We start from the raw sequence: 9487 nt of genomic DNA on the forward strand, positions 1-9487 counted from the left end.
AGTAGGAGAGAAGGAAAGAGGGGGAGAGGAACAAGGAAAAGTGGGCTGCACTCCTTGTCCAATTCGGACCAGAGGGGGGGGGCTCCTTCCTTTTGGCCTCTCTCCTCTATTCCCGTATGGCCCAATAAGGCCCATATACTCCACGGCGAATTCCCGTAACTCTCCGGTACTCCGAAAAATACCCGAATCACTCGGAACCTTTCTGATGTCCGAATATAGTCGTTCAATATATCAATCTGATACTCCTCGTCATGTCCCCGATCTCATCCGGGACTCCGAACTCCTTCGGTACATCAAAACTCATAAACTCATAATATAACTGTCATCGAAACCTTAAGCGTGCGGACCCTACGGGTTCGAGAACAATGTAGACATGACCGAGACACGTCTTCGGTCAATAACCAATAGCGGAACCTGGATGCTCATATTGGCTCCCACATATTCTACGAAGATCTTTATCGGTCAGACCGCATAACAACATACGTTGTTCCCTTTGTCATCGGTATGTTACTTGCCCGAGATTCGATCGTCGGTATCTCAATACCAAGTTCAATCTCGTTACCGGCAAGTCTCTTTACTCGTTCCGTAATACATCATCCTGCAACTAACTCATTAGTTGCAATGCTTGCAAGGCTTAAGTGATGTGCATTACCGAGAGGGCCTAGAGATACCTCTCCGGCAATCGGAGTGACAAATCCTAATCTCAAAATACGCCAACCCAACAAGTACCTTTGGAGACACATGTAGAGAACCTTTATAATCACCCAGTTACGTCATGACGTTTGGTAGCACACAAAGTGTTCCTCCGGTAAACGGGAGTTGCATAATCTCATAGTCATAGGCACATGTATAAGTCATGAAGAAAGCAATAGCAACAAACTAAACGATCAAGTGCTATGCTAACGGAATGGGTCAAGTCAATCACATCATTCTCCTAATGATGTGATCCCGTTAATCAAATGACAACTCATGTCTATGGTTAGGAAACATAACCATCTTTGATCAACGAGCTAGTCAAGTAGAGGCATACTAGTGACACTCTGTTTGTCTATGTATTCACACATGTATTATGTTTCTGGTTAATACAATTCTAACATGAATAATAAACATTTATCATGATATAAGGAAATAAATAATAACTTTATTATTGCCTCTAGGGCATATTTCCTTCAGGAGCCATAGTCCATTGTGGTGAAGCTTCGTGGTATTGTTGGGAGCCTCCGATTAAGTTGTGGAGATTGCCCCAACCTTGTTTGTAAAGGTCCGGTCGCCGCCTTCAAGGGCACCAATAGTGGAATCATGGCATCTTGCATTGTGTGAGGGCGTGAGGAGAATATGGTGTCCCTAGTGGCTTCTTGGGGAGCATTCTGCCTCCACACCGCTCTAACGGAAACGTACTTCCCCTCAAAAGGAAGGAACTTCGGTAACACATCCTCGTCTTCACCGGATCCACTCTTGGTTATTTCCTACCTTTACTTGTGCAAGCTATTTAGTGTTACTTCTCGTGCTTGCTTGTTTGTTTGTTTTTATTGCATCATATAGATTGCTCACCTAGTTGCACATCTAGACAACCTACTTTGGTGCAAAGTGTAATTTGGTAAAGAAAAGCTAAAATTGTTAGTTACCTATTCACCCCCCTCTAATCAACCATATCGATCCTTTCAATTGGTATCAGAGCCTCGTCTCTTTATTAAGGACTTTACCATCTGAAGAGTATGGTTGATACCGTAGATGGTGTGGAGGAACACTCCGGTGTGAATCCGACCTCGTCTACGGGCAATGGGGGAACCTCGGTCTCTCGTGAGGAGTTCAATGTGGCCTTGGAGACATTGAAAACCTCCATGACGACCGAGGTTGAAAGCATGTTTACTAAATTCCTTGAGGGGCTTAAACTATCCACCGCACCGTTGAAAGTGGGTGATCCCACCGACAAGTGAAGGATGCTATCTCCGACAAGGGGGAAGCTAGTAATGAAAAGGCTCCTTCTTCTAGTGGTAAAAATGGCACCGGCATCTTTGCTCATGTGGAACCACCACTTGTTTGAAGGAAATATGCCCTAGAGGCAATAATAAAGTTATTATTTATTTCCTTATATCATGATAAAAGTTTATTATTCATGCTAGAATTGTATTAACCGAAAACATAATACATGTGTGAATACATAGACAAACAGAGTGTCACTAGTATGCCTCTACTTGACTAGCTCGTTAATCAAAGATGGTTATGTTTCCTAACCATGGACAAAGAGTTGTCATTTGATTAACGGGATCACATCATTAGTTGAATGATCTGATTGACATGACCCATTCCATTAGCTTAGCAACCGATCGTTTAGTATGTTGCTATTGCTTTCTTCATGACTTATACATGTTCCTATGACTATGAGATTATGCAACTCCCGTTTGCCGGAGGAACACTTTGTGTGCTACCAAACGTCACAACTTAACTGGGTGATTATAAAGGAGCTCTACAGGTGTCTCCAAAGGTACATGTTGGGTTGGCTTATTTCGAGATTAGGATTTGTCACTCCGATTGTTGGAGAGGTATCTCTGGGCCCTCTCGGTAATGCACATCACTTAAGCCTTGCAAGCATTGCAACTAATGAGTTAGTTGCGGGATGATGTATTACGGAACGAGTAAAGAGACTTGCCGGTAACGAGATTGAACTAGGTATGGGATACGGACGATCGAATCTCGGGCAAGTAACATAGCGATGACAAAGGGAACAACGTATGTTGTTATGCTGTCTGACCGATAAAAGATCTTCATAGAATATGTAGGAGCCAATATGAGCATCCAGGTTCCGCTATTGGTTATTGACCGGAGACGTGTCTCGGTCATGTCTACATTGTTCTCGAACCCGTAGGGTCCGCACGCTTAAGGTTACGATGACAGTTGTATTATGAGTTTATGCATTTTGATGTACCAAAGGTTGTTCCGAGTCCCGGATGTGATCACGGGCATGACGAGGAGTCTCGAAATGGTCGAGAGATAAAGATTGATATATTGGAAGCCTATGTTTGGATATCGAAAGTGTTCCGGGTGAAATCAGGATTTTACCGGAGTACCGGGAGGTTACCGGAACCCCCCGGGAAGTATATGGGCCTTAGTGGGCCTTAGTGGAAGAGAGGAGAGGTGGCCAGAGATGGGCCGCGTGCCCTTCCCCCCTTGGTCCGAATAGGACAAGGAGAGGGGGCTGGACCCCCTTCCTCCTCTCTCTCCTCTTTTCCCCCCTCCGCGAATCCTATTCCAACTAGGAAAGGGGGGAGTCCTACTCCCGGAAGGAGTAGGACTCCTCCTGGCGCGCCACCTCTTGGCCGGCCAGCCCCCTCCTTTGAGCCTTTATATACGGAGGCACGGGGCACCCCTAGAGACACAAGTTGATCCACGTGATCATATTCTTAGCCGTGTGCGGTGCCCCCTTCCACCATAGTCCTCGATAATATTGTAGCAGTTCTTAGGCGAAGCCCTGCAACGGTAGTACATCAAGATCGTCACCACGCCGTCGTGTTGACGGAACTCTTCCCCGACACTTTGCTGGATCGGAGTCCGGGGATCGTCATCGAGCTGAACGTGTGCTAGAACTCGGAGGTGCCGTAGTTTCGGTGCTTGATCGGTCGAGCCGTGGAGACGTACGACTACATCAACCAAGTTAACGCTTCCGTTGTCGCTCTACAAGGGTACGTAGATCACACTCTCCCCTCTCGTTGCTATGCATCACCATGATCTTGCGTGTGCGTAGGAATTTTTTTGAAATTACTACGAAACCCTACAGTGGCATCCGAGCCTAGGTTTTATGTGTTGATGTTATATGCACGAGTAGAACACAAGTGATTTGTGGGTGATATAAGTCATACTGCTTACCAGCATGTCATACTTTGGTTCGCGGTATTGTTGGACGAAGCGGCCCGGACCGACATTACGCGTACGCTTACGCGAGACCGGTTCTCCGGACGTGCTTTGCACAAAGGTGGCTAGCGGGTGACAGTTTCTCCAACTTTAGTTGAACCGAGTGTGGCTACGTCCAGTCCTTGCGAAGGTTAAAATAGCACCAACTTGACAAACTATCATTGTGGTTTTGATGCGTAGGTAAGATTGGTTCTTGCTTAAGCCCGTAGCAGCCACGTAAAACTTGCAACAACAAAGTAGAGGACGTCTAACTTGTTTTTGCAGGGCATGTTGTGATGTGATATGGTCAAGACATGATGCTAAATTTTATTGTATGAGATGATCATGTTTTGTAACCGAGTTATCGGCAACTGGCAGGAGCCATATGGTTGTCGCTTTATTGTATGCAATGCAATCGTGCTGTAATGCTTTACTTTATCACTAAGCGGTAGCGATAGTCGTGGAAGCATAAGATTGGCGAGACGACAACGATGCTACGATGGAGATCAAGGTGTCACGCCGGTGACGATGGTGATCACGACGGTGCTTCGGAGATGGAGATCACAAGCACAAGATGATGATGGCCATATCATATCACTTATATTGATTGCATGTGATTTTTATCTTTTATGCATCTTATCTTGCTTTGATTGACGGTAGCATTATAAGATGATCTCTCACTAATTATGAAGAAGTGTTCTCCCTGAGTATGCACCGTTGCGAAAGTTCTTCGTGCTGAGACACCACGTGATGATCGGGTGTGATAGGCTCTACGTTCAAATACAACGGGTGCAACACCACGTGATGATCGGGTGTGATAGGCTCTACGTTCAAATACAATGGGTGCAAAACAGTTGCACACGCGGAATACTCAGGTTATACTTGACGAGCCAAGCATATACAGATATGGCCTCGGAACACAGACACCGAAAGGTCGAGCGTGAATCATATAGTAGATATGATCAACATAGCGATGTTCACCAATGAAACTACTCCATCTCACGTGATGACCGGACATGGTTTAGTTGATTTGGATCACGTAATCACTTAGAGGATTAGAGGGATGTCTATCTAAGTGGGAGTTCTTAAGTAATATGATTAAATTGAACTTAAATTTATCATGAACTTAGTCCTGGTAGTATTTTGCAAATTATGTTATAGATCAATAGCTCGCGTTGTTGCTTCCCTGTGTTTATTTTGATATGTTCCTAGAGAAAATTGTGTTGAAAGATGTTAATACCAATGATGCGGATTGGATCCGTGATCTGAGGTTTATCCTCATTGCTGCACAGAAGAATTATATCCTTGATGCACCGCTAGGTGACAGACCTATTGCAGGAGCAGATGCAGACGTTATGAACGTTTGGCTAGCTCAATATGATGACTACTTGATAGTTTAGTGCACCATACTTAAATGGCTTAGAATCGGGACTTCAAAGACGTTTTGAACGTCATGGACCATATGAGATGTTCCAGGAGTTGAAGTTAATATTTCAAGCAAATACCCGAGTTGAGAGATATGAAGTCTCCAACAAGTTCTATAGCTAAAAGATGGAGGAGAATCGCTCAACTAGTGAGCATGTGCTCAGATTGTCTGGGTACTACAACCGCTTGAATCAAGTGGGAGTTAATCTTCCAGATAAGATAGTGATTGACAGAATTCTCTAGTCACCATCACCAAGTTAGTAGAACTTCGTGATGAACTATAATATGCAAGGGATAACGGAGACAACTCCCAAGCTCTTCGTGATGCTGAAATCAACGAAGGTAGAAATCAAGAAAAACATCAAGTGTTGATGGTTGACAAGACCACTAGTTTCAAGAAAAGGGCAAAGTGAAGAAAGGGAACTTCAAGAAGAACGGCAAGCAAGTTGCTGCTCAAGTGAAGAAGCCCAAGTCTGATCCTAAGCCTGAGACTAAGTGCTTCTACTGCAAAGGGACTGGTCACTGGAAGCAGAACTACCCCAAGTGATTGGCGGATAATAAGGATGGCAAAGTGAACATAAGTATATTTGATATACATGTTATTGATGTGTACTTTACTAGTGTTTATAGCAACCCCTCAATAATAGATACTAGTTCAGTTGCTAAGATTAGTAACTCGAAACGGGAGTTGCAGAATAAACAGAGACTAGTTAAGGGTGAAGTGACGATGTGTGTTGGAAGTGGTTCCAAGATTGATATGATCATCATCGCACACTCCCTATACTTTTGGGATTAGTGTTGAACCTAAATAAGTGTTATTTGGTGTTTGCGTTGAGCATGAATATGATTTATCATGTTTATTGTAATATGGTTATTCATTTAAGTAAGAGAATAAATTGTTGTTCTGTTTACATGAATAAAACCTTATATGGTTACACACCCAATGAAAATAGTTCGTTGGATCTCGATCGTAGTAATACACAAAATCATAATATTGAAACCAAAAGATGCAAAGTTAATAATGATAGTGCAACTTATTTGTGGCACTTCTGTTTAGGTCATATTGGTGTAAAGCGCATGAAGAAACTCCATGCTGATGGGCTTTTGGAATCACTTGATTATGAATCAATTGATGCTTGCGAACCATGCCTCATGGGCAAGATGACTAAGACTCCGTTCTTCGGAACAATGGAGCGAGCAACAAATTTGTTGGAAATTATACATACTGATGTATGTGGTCTGATGAATATTGAGAATCGCGACAGGTATCATTATTTTCTGATCTTCACAGATGATTTGAGCAGATATGAGAATATCTACTTGATGAAACATAAGTCTGAAACATTTGAAAAGTTCAAAGAATTTCAGAGTGAAGTGGAAAATCATCGTAACAAGAAAATAAAGTTTCTACGATCTGATCATGGAGAAGAGTATTTGAGTTATGAGTTTGGTCTTCAGTTAAAACAATGTGAAATAGTTTCACTACTCACGCCACCTGGAACACCACAGCATAATGGTGTGTCCGAACGTCATAACCGTACTTTACTAGATATGGTGCGACCTATGATGTCTCTTACCGATCTACCACTATCGTTTTGGGGTTATGCATTAAAGACAGCTGCATTCACGTTTAAAAGGGCACCATCTAAGTCCGTTGAGACGACACAATCTGAACTGTGGTTTGGCAAGAAACCAAAGTTGTCGTTTCTTAAATTTTGGGATTGTGATGCTTATATGAAAAGGTTTCATCCTGATAAGCTCAAACCCAAATCGGAGAAATATGTCTTCATAGGATACCCAAAGGAGGCTATTGGGTACACCTTCTATCACAGATTTGAAGGCAAGACATTCGTTGCTAAGAATGGATCCTTTCCAGAGAAGGAGTTTCTCTCGAAAGAAGTGAGTGGGAGGAAAGTAGAAAACTTGATAAGGAAATTGTACCATCTCCCTTATTGGAAAGTAGTTCATTACAGAAATCTGTTCTTGTGACTACTACACCAATTAGTGAGGAAGCTAATGATGATGATCATGTAACTTCAGATCAAGTTACTACCGAATCTCGTAGGTAAACCAGAGTGAGATCCGCACCAGAGTGGTACGGTAATCCTGTTCTGGAAGTCATGTTACTAGACCATGACAAACTTGCGAACTATGAAGAAGCGATGGTGAGCCCAGATTCCGCAAAATGGCTTGAGGCCATGAAATCTGAGATGGGATCCATGTATGAGCACAAAGTATGGACTTTGGTTGACTTGCCCGATGATCGGCAAGCCATAGAAAATAAATGTATCTTCAAGAGGAAGACAGAAGCTGATAGTAGTGTTACTATCTACAAAGCTAGAATTGTCGCAAAAGGTTTTTCGACAAAGTTCAAGGTGTTGACTACGATGAGATTTTCTCACTTGTATCGATGCTTAAAAGTCTGTCCAAATCATGTTAGCAATTGCCGCATTTTATGAAATCTGGCAAATGGATAACAAAACTGCAATCCTTAATGGATTTCTTAAAGAAAGAGTTGTATATGATGCAACCAGAAGGTTTTGTCAATCCTAAAGGTGCTAACAAAATAAGCAAGCTCCAGCGATCCATCTATGGATTGGTGCAAGCATCTCGGAGTTGGAATAAACGCTTTGATAGTATGATCAAAGCATATAGATTTATACAGACTTGCGGTGAAGCCTGTATTTACAAGAAAGTGAGTGGGAGCACTACAACATTTCTAATAAGTATATGTGAATGACATATTGTTGATCGGAAATAATGTAGAATTATTCTACAAAGCATAAAGGAGTGTTTGAAAGGAGTTTTTCAAAGAAAGACCTCGGTGAAGCTACTTACATATTGAGCATCAAGATCTCTAGAGATAGATCAAGACACTTAATAAGTTTTTTTTCAATGAGTACATACCTTGACAAGATTTTGAAGTAGTTCAAAATGGAACAGTCATAGAAAGGGTTCTTACCTGTGTTACAAGGTATGAAATTGAGTAAGACTCAAAGCCCGACCACGGCAGAAGATAGAAAGAGAATGAAAGGCATTCCCTATGCCTCAGCCATAGGTTCTATAAAGTATGCCATGCTGTGTACCAGATCTATTGTATACCCTACACTGATTTTGGAAAGGGAGTACAATAGTGATCTAGGAGTAGATCACCGGACAGCGGTCAAAATTATCCTTAGTGGAATAAGGATATGTTTCTTAATTAGGGAGGTGACAAAAGGTTCGTCGTAAAGAGTTACATCGATGCAAGTTTTGACACTGATCTAGATAACTTTAAGTCTCAATCTAGATACATATTGAAAGTGGGAGCAATTAGCTAGAGTAGCTCCGTGCAGAGCATTGTAGACATAGATATTTGCAAAATACATACGGATCTGAATATGGCAGACCCGTTGACTAAAATTCTCTCACAAGCAAAACATGATCACACCTTAGTACTCTTTGGGTGTTAATCACATAGCGATGTGAACTAGATTACTGAATCTAGTAAACCCTTTGGGTGTTGGTCACATGGCGATGTGAACTATGGGTGTTAATCACATGATGATGTGAACTATCGATGTTAATCACATGGTGATGTGATCTAGATTATTGACTCTAGTGCAAGTGGGAGACTGAAGGAAATATGCCCTAGAGGCAATAATAAAGTTATTATTTATTTCCTTATATCATGATAAAAGTTTATTATTCATGCTAGAATTGTATTAACCGGGAACATAATACATGTGTGAATACATAGACAAACAGAGTGTCACTAGTATGCCTCTACTTGACTAGCTCGTTAATCAAAGATGTTTATGTTTCCTAACCATGGACAAAGAGTTGTCATTTGATTAACGGGATCACATCATTAGTTGAATGATCTGATTGACATGACCCATTCCATTAGCTTAGCACCCGATCGTTTAGTATGTTGCTATTGCTTTCTTCATGACTTATACATGTTCCTATGACTATGAGATTATGCAACTCCCGTTTGCCGGAGGAACACTTTGTGTTCTACCAAACGTCACAACGTAACTGGGTGATTATAAAGGAGCTCTACAGGTGTCTCCAAAGGTACATGTTGGGTTGGCTTATTTCAAGATTAGGATTTGTCACTCCGATTGTCGGAGAGGTATCTCTGGGCCCTCTCGGTAATGCACATCACTTAAGCCTTGCAAGCTTTGCAACT

The sequence above is a fragment of the Triticum dicoccoides genome, chromosome 7A, assembly GCF_002162155.2.
Source record: "Triticum dicoccoides isolate Atlit2015 ecotype Zavitan chromosome 7A, WEW_v2.0, whole genome shotgun sequence".
Lineage (NCBI taxonomy): Eukaryota > Viridiplantae > Streptophyta > Magnoliopsida > Poales > Poaceae > Triticum > Triticum dicoccoides.